This window comes from Protopterus annectens, chromosome 7.part0, assembly GCF_019279795.1.
Source record: "Protopterus annectens isolate FY-2018-M chromosome 7.part0, PAN1.0, whole genome shotgun sequence".
Classification (NCBI taxonomy): Eukaryota; Metazoa; Chordata; order Ceratodontiformes; family Protopteridae; genus Protopterus; species Protopterus annectens.
Window position 1 is genome coordinate 1290960238 of NC_056739.1, and position 13440 is coordinate 1290973677.

Here is a 13440-nt window from a genome sequence, read left to right on the forward strand (position 1 = left end):
GGGGGCTGGATAGGATGGGCAGGCACACCCGTGAGTTGCACCACTCTTGCCTCAAGCTGGCATAGGGGATCAGTCACAGAACGCCTGATCTCACTACGCACCACAGACCGGACCCTATGGAGGGTGAATGGAGGCTCTCCTCCAGCCATGCTTGCAGAGGGGGGATGAGCCCCATCCCCTGCAGCGCATCCACCTGAAGGTGGCACAGGGCCACCGGAGGAGGAGGTCCTGGCCTGGGCACTGGTGCCAGGTGCACTCGCCAGCTGAGGTGGGAGAGGTCGGTCCGCTGGAACTCGCCTTCCCTGTTGTCCTATGTTTAGCAGTATTTTATGGTATTTTGGGTTAGTAACAAACAACACCATTCAAAATTAGTTGTAACAGCATGCATCAGTATTCCCATTAACCAAACACACATGAATTCCGAACATTGAGCAGCAAGCATAACGCATGCATATTTAGAACAACAGTGGACATTCCAATAGCATGCAGTGTTGATTGGTGGCAACAGGCCATCAGGTTTGGATATGTGAACAGGGCACATGCATCAATGTACATGCAGATATGTATAAACCAACAGGACAAATGTCCATGGGAATTAATTGTGAATACACATACCCAGTTTGGTGTGGAATGGCATAATTTGTGAAAATAGGGTAGGGTGGAGAAATATTACATTAACAACTTAAACTACCTATACATATACTGTACATTCCTAGTAGATGCAGATATATATCCCCTACATGTATTAGTACAGTTTCCTGTATGTAACCTTAGGAATGTTGGTGATGGGGATGTTACTACTACATTAATATACATTCCAGTTTTATTCATATATGTTCATATCTGGCTGTGTTTAGGTAAAGCATCCTGCAACATTTGATTTATACGGGTCTAGACAACTGTGGATGTTCAGCATTTCATACAACCATACTATCTCCATAATGCAAGGGTACAGCAGCATATCCAAATTGTGGGACGGACACAGTCCAGGTTCTGTACTTTATTAAAGACATTTCACTCTTTGGTTGTGGCTGTCTCATTCATTTCATTATGTAGTGAATGCAGTATACCTTTATTCCAGACTTATTACAGCTTTCTTGGTAGCTTCAAACTCTCTTTCCCACACCCTCTCACTTATTTTATATTTACATTTCAGGATAGTACTTAATTCTAGGCTTTATTAACATGTATTACTGGGCTACAACAATCCTTTCCAGTTGACTCACTTATTTCATATGGCCGAATTTACAAGGATGTATTCGACAGTTGTCTATCCTTTGTTGATTGATTACAACACTCATTTTCAGGCTGAAGCAGTTATCTGATATTACAATACAGGTGGAAACTCTATTTGAGACTTGTTTAATCTTTATTACTGGATTGCATTACACTCTTTTCCAGGCTGCATCACTTATCTAATCTTACAATACTAGCAGAATCTTTCTTCTAGGCTTATTTCACCTTTATTACTGGGTTACAACACTGAACTATTTTACAAGCTGTCCCACTTATATTCTCTAACAATACCAGCAGAATAATTACTAACCTGCCTGGTGGCGCAACCTCGTCAGCCTATCAGCATAGGCTTGCCGATTCGCGGAACGAACACCTGCAGCTGTAATATAAATGAAGGAATATTGTAACATACCTATCCATACTATAGGCTAGGATAGCATTTCTTACATACTTAATTACATGGATACTTACTCAGTAGTGGGGCATTGGGCATTTGGCGGGCCTCCTGGATCCATCGGTTCAGTTGGTCCTCCTTTCGTCGCTTCAGGTCCGCATGGTGGTGACGGACCTGTTCACCAGTCCTTGGAATGCCTGTGGCACTGGTGAGATCATGTGCCAACCGGTTCCACGCCTCTGCCTTATACGCTCCCCATTGAACCTGGCCCTGCATGAGTTGCACTTCATGATTATGGACTAGGAGCCAAACCATATATTTTGACTCCTCAACACCCCACCTTTGTGCTCTAAAGAGATTTCCCTCTCCTGCACCTGCCATCCTGACTGCAAATGGGTACCACAATCAGTTATGGTGTGTATTCCCACCTATGGGGCTTATATATGCCGGTTTTCCCGCACTTATCTGTGATTGGCCATTTTGGATATTTCTCTGCTTACAGCAAACCTGCTTTGTCATGGTTATATTTTCATTCATTCCTATATGTATGGTAATACTGTATTTCTCAGTGTAGCTGTCATGGCTTAGTGGTTCAGTACTTTGAGTATGGTGCACGGTATCCCGGGTTCGATCCTTGCCATTGCTTTTTTTATTTTACTACTGTCTAGACAGGCTAGTAGGTGTGTCTGTGTAAAGGCGACTTTGCTACAGCTTGCCCAACGTTGCCCGATGGTAAGCTAGTTGGCGTGCTGCGCAGCTCCACACAAATGGCTTACGCTGGGTAATGTGCTATTTAGCCGTAAGCACTCATATTAAGCTGGGTAAAGTGCTGCCCAGCTACAGGCATTCATATTGAGCTTGTTAAAGCACTGCTCAGCTACGGGCACTCATATTAAGCTTGTTAAAGTGCTGCTCAGCTATGGGCACTCATATTAAGCTTGTTAAAGCGCTGCTCAGCTACGGGCACTCATATTAAGCTTGTTAAAGCACTGCTAAGCTACGGGCAATTATGATCCTTTTTATATATACATAATATAGGTTTTGTTCAGAAATACATGGGCCATTTCATTACATTTTACTTAAATTAAATTTATATATATCGGGGAATTGTTTCATACTTATTTAAAGAAAAATGGAGGGGGATGTTGGGGGGCTTGAACCGTGACTACCTATTCTTTGGGCGACGTCTCTACCGCTATGCTATTGCTACTTTGCTTAATTTGCATATGTAGATCTTATATGCTTTTCAATGTCATATCTGCTAACTGTGGTTGAGAGAAGGGCATACACGTGCAAACGAGCGCAAATGCGGGCACATTTGGAAATTATAAAAAAAAAAAAAGGAAACTGCTATTTTTACATTTTATATATTTTCAGTAGGGTTTAGTCTGTGGGGATGTGTGGTGTTGTGTTCCTTGACATTTCAGCGGACTTGCTCGTGGGTGTTTACTTTCAGGACTCTGACTCTTCTGGGGACGTGTCCCTTTGCTGTACTCGGCAATCGGACACGCCCCCTACTTTCCTACACGGACCGTGTTAGACTTGGGTATGATTCAGCATGCCCTCATGAATATGCATGGCATGTTGATGTCATACTGTTCAACTGCACCCTCCGAGTAAGACATATTAAGTCTTACACGAGGTCTTGTGAATCCGGCCCTGTATTTATCTTTTACTTTGACAAATATAGCATTTCATAGTTCACAAGTGGCCAAGCAAAAAATGCACATTGATTATGTTATCAGTAGAAACACCTCATTCAAATGAGGTGTTAAGGCATCATCATTTTTTTCTTTTTCTGACTGAGCTTTAGTGATTTAATTGAACTTCTCTATATCTTGTTATTAAGCATAGTACCTAAAATAATAAATTGATGGCTGCATATAAAATGTAAACTGTATATAGGCTACTTAAAGCAATTCTTACAGTATTCTAGATTGTGTCATTCCACTTCTGAGAAATAATTCTGAACATAATTTCCATATGCTCTGTGGTGATACCTGATAAATCATCACATATGATAACTTTATTTTGCTAGTTAATCTGCACTGTTCATGTCACTCTCACAGCTGACCTGTTTTGTCTGTATAGATGTGCAGCTGAACTATATTTCCTGCCATGTATGCATTAACACTGTAACATTCATGTGTGAATCAACAGCATAGTGTAGCTACAACTAATGGCAGTAAATGAAACATTTTGGAGGCAACTCTTGCTTAAGCTTTTGAGCAAAATATGCAGTGTTTCAGTTTGCTGTATTGCATTTTATTATCACTATGTACAAATAAAAGAAGAATGGATGTCTGGTGGTAGCTAACCTGAACACTTGTTAACCATTCTAGATGTCACCAGGCATGATGGGCACCTTCTTATGCTTCACTCTTATGGGGACTTTGGTTACCCTGTGCATGTTGAGTAGCAAACCACATAGTAAACAACTACCAACAACCCTTTATCCCATAGGTTACATTACAATTACAATATACACTTCCAAATTTGTCTAGGAAGCAGGGTTATCCTGTTGTTGCAGTATTAGCAACATTAAATTATTTTATTAGTTTTTGTGATATGACATTTATGGTCTAATGGAGGATTATTTATTCAAAAAACACATGGTGGATATATTACCATTCAACTACAATTATAGTCAATGAAAATTGACAAGCGCTGTACTTAAAATTGAATATGTCTTCATTTACTACTGAAATTAACCAGGCTGAAGCAACACAATAACACATCTGTTTCAATAGAATGGCCCAAATGTACAGATATATAACTAACAGGAACTGACACAAACAACAAACTCTCTGACGCAGGCTACATTTTGTGGTATTACATTGTTTAACTTACAGCAGCAACCAACAGGTTACGTCTTCTTTCAAGTTGTTGTCTGAAAGTCTTCATGTGAAGACAAGATAGAAATGGCACCTTATTGCACATTAAACAAGAAATCACCAATGTCCCCAGACTGCATTGTGTGTATTTGACTATAAGGTCACAGTTAACTGTGTCACAGTTCAGTGTACCTTTTATTCAATTTTAGTTTCGTTTTGACTCTTATACATAAAAAGTGGATAAGAACTAAAAACTTATCCATTATATATACTGTTCTTCCTTTAAAGAAAGACATAATGTGTATGATGGCTTTACATTTTCTTGGTATAACATTTGAACATTCATGTTTTCAATTACAATTCATTGCAAATGTCATTTATAAACTGTGGTGCCTATATTGTCCAATAAGTAAATACAAGATGAAATAAAAAAGGAGGGGGAAGGTATTTGTACTGAAAATATTTGCTTTATTGTCTATCAACCTCCCACATTGCATCGATTAGTTGTGTTTAATTTTTTCATTTTTTTTTTCTTTTCCACAGCCTGAAATATTTCAGATGTTATTACTGAAGGAAAACAAATTTGACCTCAGGTAGACAAGAATACATAAATAATTCCTTTGGGGATTAGATTCTCAACCTTGCAGTGTTGGAAGTTTCTTCATGCGTATAACAACAATGGTAGAAGACAACAGAAATATGTATCATACAGGATACTCATAGGTTAGTTTATAATAGTAATCCCCTGAAAAGAATCAGAAAAAGTTATTTTTGCCTTATGGAATTTGCCATGCTGTGACAGACTATCCCTGGATTTGAGGCTATGTTACCTGCTACAGTTCTGTTTACATTTAAGCAGCTAATTTCCACATGGACTCCACTCACAATGAGGGTAGGAGAAAATAGCTGTTGCTCCCCAGACAGAGTACATCCAAACATAGCAATAGCAGTATTATAGCAGCAAAGCACGTCAAGGTGTTCTGCAGGGGACAGTGAAGCATTTAGTTTCATTTCATTCTCCTATTTCTCTTTTACAGACCCCATTCCCGTGCTGCAGTAATATAAACAGTGCATGTAAGCAGAGATGCATATGTACCCCACAAATGCAGCCTGTCTCAGATAAGTACATTAACACCCTTGGCAGACTACTGTGCAGTGTTGGCTGAGATCTGATAATGCGTGCCTACTTCATTGAATGCAGTATAGCTGCTAGGAGCTGTCTGCACTTCTGTGCTGGTACCTCATGATGTAACCACACTGCTGAACATGTATCATCAGCCTGGGGTAAATAGGTAAAGTGACACATGGTGAAATAGGTAATGTACCTCATGGTGTAATCATATTTCTGAACATGTATCAGCAGCCTGAGGTAAATAGGTAATGCATCACATGCTAAAATAGGTAATGTTCCCCATGGTGCAGCCACACTTCTGAGCATGTATCAACTCCCTGGGGGTAAATACATAATATACCACATAGTGAAATAGGTATTGTACCTCATGGTGCAACCACACATCCAAACATGTATCAACAGCCTGGGGTAAATAGGTAATGTGCCACATGGTAAAATAGGTAATGTACCCCATGGTATAATCATACTTCTAAACATGTAAAAACAGACTGGGGTAAATAGGTAATGTACAACACAGTGAAAAAGGCAATGTCCCTCATAATGTAACCACACTGCTGAACATGTATAAGCAGCCTGGGGTAAATAGGTAAAGTGCCTCATGGTGAAATAAGTAATGTACCTCATGGTGTAATCATACTTCTGAACATGTATCAACAGCCTGAGGTAAATAGGTAATGCACCACGTGCTGAAATAGGTAATGTTCCCCATGGTGCAGCCACACTTCTGAGCATGTATCAATTCCCTGGGGTAAATACATAATATACCACATGGTGAAATAGGTATTGTACCTCATGGTGCAATCACACTTCCAAACATTTATCAACAGTCTGGGGTAAATAGGTAATGTGCCACATGCTGAAATAGGTAATGTACCATATGGTATAATCATACTTCTGAACATGTAAAAACAGACTGGGGTAAATAGGTAATGTACAACACAGTGAAAAAGGCAATGTCCCTCATAATGTAACCATACTTCTGAACATGTATCAACAGCCTTGGGTAAATAGGTAATGCACCACATGCTGAAACAGGTAATGTTTCCCATGGTGCAGCCACACTTCTGAGCACTTATCAACAGCCTGGGGTAAATACGTAATATACCATATGGTGAAATAGGTATTGTACCTTATGGTGCAACCACACTTCTGAACATGTATCAACAGACTGGGTTAAATAGGTAATGTACCACATGATGAAATAGGTAATGTACCTCATGATGTAACCACACTTCTGAATATGTATCAACAGCCTGGGGTAAATAGTTAATATACCACATAGTGAAATAGGTAATGCACTCCATTGTACAACCATACTTTTGAACATGTACCAGCAGACTGGGGTAAAAAGGTAATGTACCACATGGTGAAATAGGTAATACACCCCATGGTGTAACCACACTTCTGAACACATATCAATTCCCTGGAGTAAATAGGTAATGTACCACATGGTGAAATAGGTAATGTACCTCATGGTGTAACCACACTTCCAAACGTGTATTAACAGACTAGGTTAAATAGGCAATGTACCTCATGGTGTAACCACACTTCCAAACATGTATCAACAGCCTGATGTAATTATGTAATATACAACATGGTGAGATACGTAATGTTCCCCATGGTGTAACCACACTTCTGAACATATATCAACAGACTAGGTTAAATAGGTAATGTACCACATGGTGAAATAGGTAATGTACCGCATGGTGTAACCACACTTCTGAACATGCATCAGTAGCCTGAGGAGCCCCAAAAGGAGAGGTGGAGGCATTGTTTATGGTAGAAAACTATAACATGCTCACCAAATAATATGGAAGAGTACTTTTGGATCGCCCAAATGAACTGAAAGAGATAATAAGAATTCTGTGTACATTTGCACAATGTGGGGAACAGAATGAAGGCAACATGTGTAAAACACCTCATGGCAAAACCTTTTGATATGTTCTCTTGCCTTATGAATGATGAATATGATCAGTGAATGCCCGTGTAATAACTGGGTGTCTATGTTTCAAATTTATGATGACAGACTTCAAAGAAGCCCACTTTTGTTGAGTCTCACAACTGAGTCAATGCTTTGTATGTTAAATCTTTTGGTGTGGTTGTCAGGGAAGTTTTTGCCAAATGATAAATGGTAACTAATCTCTAGGTCTCTGATATCTGCAGTCTTATTACTGGAACATTCCCACTAGCAATCACAAGCTAACATTTTGGAATTACTGGAAACAAGTGTATAAATTGTGATCAATGCAGCATGTCCAGTTTAAGCTATCAGTCAACAGTACATTTACTAAAGTTTATAACACAGTCCATTATTTTCAGATATTGGAATCTACTTTGTACAAGCAGCACCACTGTTCATCAGGCTATTTACACCATCTCAACTGAAAGAATTAATAAAGAATACAAATGAAATCATACTTACAAACATGTATATAATTGAATTGTGCAGAGTGCTATGGTATTCTAGGAGGACATGGGAAAAGATAACATATGACTTTGAAAATGGTTCTACTAAAGCTAGATCAAAGAATGAGTTGTATATAAAGAAAAGATGCACAAGCAAGCTATCTGGAATGTAATAGTGTTCCCATCCTTAAATGACTGATCTTAGTTTGAACCTGGTCTTTTGTGTGTGTGTGTGTGTGTGTGTGTGTGTGTGTGTGTGTGTGTGTGTGTGTGTAAACAGATAAGTACCTTGATGACTGTGATGCCTTTGCACTGTCCCAGTAATCAAGGAGCCTTAATCCTCACCACTGGCAAGAGTGAGGGACGTACACAATAGGAGGATGACAAGTACACAGTGAAGTACAATTTCCCTTAAGAGCATACAGAGATCACAGTCAGTCTGGGGCTGGTTTCTCTCTCTTTCTCCAGATCCCCAATAAGACTCCCAACTGGCACAGCTATAGAGTTGAGTCCTTAGACAGGATTCCATGCCAAGTCGTCCCAACACTCTCTCTGTCCAACCAGTGCTTTGTGTTCCTGCTCAAGTAGCTCACACACACACACACACACACACACACACACACACACACACACACACACACACACACACACACACACACACACACACTTTGAAATTTGATTTATACACACACCTGGGAAAGGCTTGCACAAGTTTACTAGCTATGCCCCCTTCTGCCCAGACCATAAGGTAGTTATCACTGGCACCAGAACCCCATTATCAGCTACTTTAAGGCTCTTCCCAAAGGGTGACCAATCCTACTGTGCAATGTTACTATTATCCAAATGGTAAGTGTGACCAAGAGCAAGGCTATTTATGAGTGGCCTGTACAGTGTCACCAAATACATATGCAAGTATTCTAAGAGCTTACATATGTCTCACAAATATCAGCCACAAAGATAGGTTTAAATATTTTTAATAATAAATAATAAAAAAACAAGGCAATACTCAACCAACACAGTTAATTCAGAGTTCAGAATCACAGGAAATATTTCAAAACAACATTGCAGGACAGTCTCAAATAAATACAGAAACCACCTAAACTAATCTTTACTGTATTTCCTATCTATATCTAAAAGATACTATGCCTTAAATCTTACTTACAGAGCAGCATGCAGGTAAAAGTGCTGAATGGATGTTTCTAGGTCCAAGACAACATACAAAATGCACAATCTATCTCTGAGAGAGTTCTTAAATTACTATCAAACATTATTTCTGGGTCAGCTTAGATGACATCACTCTTTGTCACCTGCCTTCAGTTCCCAGGCTAACAGAAACTAACATAATTTTAACATCTCTATGTGAGAAGTGCATATCTCTCAGAAGTTTGCAGAACTTGGAAGTTATAAAACAATAAAATTCTTTTATATTTGAAACCTAGTAATTATGTATGTTTCAAGACAATAGAAAAAGCTTCTAGCTCTAGACATCCTGTCTCCTTGCTGCATTAACTAACTTTTATAGCACATCATAAAGCACTTAATTTCAACTTATTTTCTTGAAGTTTTGTAAGTTAGTCTTCTGTGTTCCAGCAGGGTATGATGTGGTTACACCCTTGAAGCTCAGTACATAACATACAGTTCTGTATAAATCATATCAGTATTCACACATGACATAGTGCAGTTCTGTATAAATCATATCAATATTCACAAATGACATAGAATTATTTACAAAATTCCAGATAGCTGGGATGGCAGTGACACAATGACTTTTTTCCCTCTTTTGGTGGTGGTGGTGGGGGGGGGGGCAAAGAGTAATAGTTGTCCTAAATGTGTAGTAGTCAGGGCCATAGACAAATGAGTAAAACATTAGTAGTAAAGCATTTTAATTACTAAGAGTATCTGCTTTAAATTACTAATGAATTACTTAATTATTTTAATTTGTCAGGGGGCCAGACAAAAAAAAAGGTAAATCCCAAATAAAACTAGTAAGGCATCTAGCAGCACTTGGCAGGAGGTAGATAAAAGGACACAGGCTGGCTAATAACTTGAATGAATAATATGGAATGCAAACAGCAAGCATCACATCATTGCAGGTCACTGCAGAAAAACTGAGACATATGTCTACTGTTGAGAGTAGTGTGAAATAAGTGACATTATAGCATTTAACAAAAAGGTAAGAAGAGAGACAGAAATAATGACATATGTGTGCTAAATAGTGTTAACTGCATTATAAGACAGTTAGAGTGTAGTGGAGCACAAGCCATATATACCACTGTGTATGTTTCTTAAAAATGTCTATTTAGTAGTTTGAATCAGGTATTGAGTTGTCTTGACACCCAGAAGTGTTGTCATTATACAGGATACAGAGATGACTTCATTTTGATCCAATCTGCACTTTGCAAAAATACTTTTAAATGCTACATGGTGATCAGCTCATTTTTTTCTTCTGTAAGTTAACACATTCCCTCCAGTGGAGCTGTGGAAGTTTGCACTGTAACTTCAAATGGCGGGAGCCTAAGCTTTTTCATAGAAGCTAATTATGTCCTCGCATTTCAAACAAATGTAGAAATCTCTGGAACCATAGGGGTTACTGAAGTGTAAATGGCAAACTCTTTAGCACAAACTATTTTTATAGCAGGGTGGCCACCTGTCACAAACTTGTCCTGACAGTCAGAAAATCAGGGTGTCTTGTCAGTAAATCCAGTTATGATGAGTATTTGAAAAGTATTTTGAATCATTCTGAGAGCTAACACATTCTTGAGGAATATTTTCTAACAATGTCTATTGTTTCACTTGGATTTCCCATCTGCTTTCAGTGTGCGTGTGTGTGTGTGTGTGTGTGTGTGTGTGTGTGTGTGTGTGTGTGTGTGTGTGTGTGTGTGTGTGTGAAGGAAGGTTGTATAGGAAGGTTGTATAAGAGCAACAAGGTGTCTACAATTTCTTTCACTTAATGGCTGCCTTTGGTGGACTGGGCAGGATGTGTACATTGTCATTACAGTGGCACAGTGAATAGTGTTGTTTAGTCTAAAACTGACCCAGCTCAGAGGTGGGAACAGAGATGACTATAGTTTGTGTGAGGCAGTGGGAGCAGGAGGTACTGTTGCCATTATTTATTTAATTTTCCTCCCAGTAAAACTTCAGACGTGTGCACAGAAAGTCACTATTAATTGTGTGTTGGCTGGGGATAGTGTACTCATTGTTTCTTTGACTTTCCTCAAAATCACACCTCAGACATGTGTACAGAAGGTAATGATAGCTTATCTAGGTCCAGTGTGCTGTGAAGGAGGAACAGTTTGGAATGAATTCCTGAGAGTATTATTTTTCTAATTACGTTATAACTGAATTCAGATTATAATATAGATGGTAATCATTTGGAGAGAGAAGGAAGGCAGCCTGCCACATATCTACAGTTGAAATATGTTGCTGTGCTTTGTTCTTTCACGTTCATCCTAGTTTGACTTCAAAGGAGTACACAGAAAGTGTCTGACTCGTGGGGTTAGGGCTGAGGAGACATGCGGTGTAGCTGTACACAGAAAGTGTCTGACTTGTGGGGTTAGGGCTGAGGAGACATGCGGTGTAGATGTACACAGAAAGTGTCTGACTCATGGGGTTAGGGCTGAGGAGACATGCGGTGTAGATATACACAGAAAGTGTCTGACTTGTGGGGTTAGGGCTGAGGAGACATGCGGTGTAGATGTACACAGAAAGTGTCTGACTCGTGGGGTTAGGGCTGAGGAGACATGCGGTGTAGATGTACACAGAAAGTGTCTGACTCATGGGGTTAGGGCTGAGGAGACATGCGGTGTAGATGTACACAGAAAGTGTCTGACTCATGGGGTTAGGGCTGAGGAGACATGCGGTGTAGATATACACAGAAAGTGTCTGACTTGTGGGGTTAGGGCTGAGGAGACATGCGGTGTAGATGTACACAGAAAGTGTCTGACTCGTGGGGTTAGGGCTGAGGAGACATGCGGTGTAGATGTACACAGAAAGTGTCTGACTCGTGGGGTTAGGGCTGAGGAGACATGCGGTGTAGATGTACACAGAAAGTGTCTGACTCGTGGGGTTAGGGCTAAGGAGACATGCGGTGTAGCTGTACACAGAAAGTGTCTGACTCGTGGGGTTAGGGCTGAGGAGACATGCGGTGTAGATGTACACAGAAAGTGTCTGACTCGTGGGGTTAGGGCTAAGGAGACATGCGGTGTAGCTGTACACAGAAAGTGTCTGACTCGTGGGGTTAGGGCTGAGGAGACATGCGGTGCAGATGTACACAGAAAGTGTCTGATGGGGTTAGGGCTGAGGAGACATGCGGTGTAGCTGTACACAGAAAGTGTCTGACTCGTGGGGTTAGGGCTGAGGAGACATGCGGTGTAGCTGTACACAGAAAGTGTCTGACTTGTGGGGTTAGGGCTGAGGAGACATGCGGTGTAGCTGTACACAGAAAGTGTCTGACTCGTGGGGTTAGGGCTGAGGAGACATGCGGTGTAGATGTACACAGAAAGTGTCTGACTCGTGGGGTTAGGGCTGAGGAGACATGCGGTGTAGCTGTACACAGAAAGTGTCTGACTCGTGGGGTTAGGGCTGAGGAGACATGCGGTGTAGCTGTACACAGAAAGTGTCTGACTCGTGGGGTTAGGGCTGAGGAGACATGCGGTGTAGATGTACACAGAAAGTGTCTGACTTGTGGGGTTAGGGCTGAGGAGACATGCGGTGTAGATGTACACAGAAAGTGTCTGACTCGTGGGGTTAGGGCTGAGGAGACATGCGGTGTAGATGTACACAGAAAGTGTCTGACTTGTGGGGTTAGGGCTGAGGAGACATGCGGTGTAGATGTATGGCAGCGGCAACTTGATATATATTATTAGGAACATTTGTTCTTTCACGTTCATCACAGGCATTCTCAGATTATGGGCAACTGCTTTTCAGTTGATTTATGGGTAACTACTGTGTCATCAGCCTTGAACATAACTTATTTCTTCCTTGAAAGAAAAAAATTGTTTCTTTCCTTAGTCATGCTTTTTGTAGTTCAGGCCATCATTAGTCCAAAGATTGTGGAAAAAAACTTTAAAATGCAACTCCAAGCATTTAGAATCCCATAGCTTCTGGAGGTCTAGTGGCCTCCAGATCCCCAGCTTAATTAAATTCTTTCCTCCATAGTTGTTATGGTACTTTCTTGGCCAGTTGAGATATGTTAAAAGGATGCTGGAAAAAGCTGACAAGTAAGACACAGTGTGAGAAAACAAAACAAAAATACTCTGTACAGTAAGAGGAGGCATGGATTAGAGGAAATGAGGGAGTGCCATGGAAGACTTTTTCCCTAGGATTTCATATTATGTAATGCTGCCCATGCAATCACTGCATATCTGACATTTAAAAATTGATTATTTTATATGTAGTTTGCTAAAACGGGTATAGATACCTTCAGGCAAGGGGTGTGT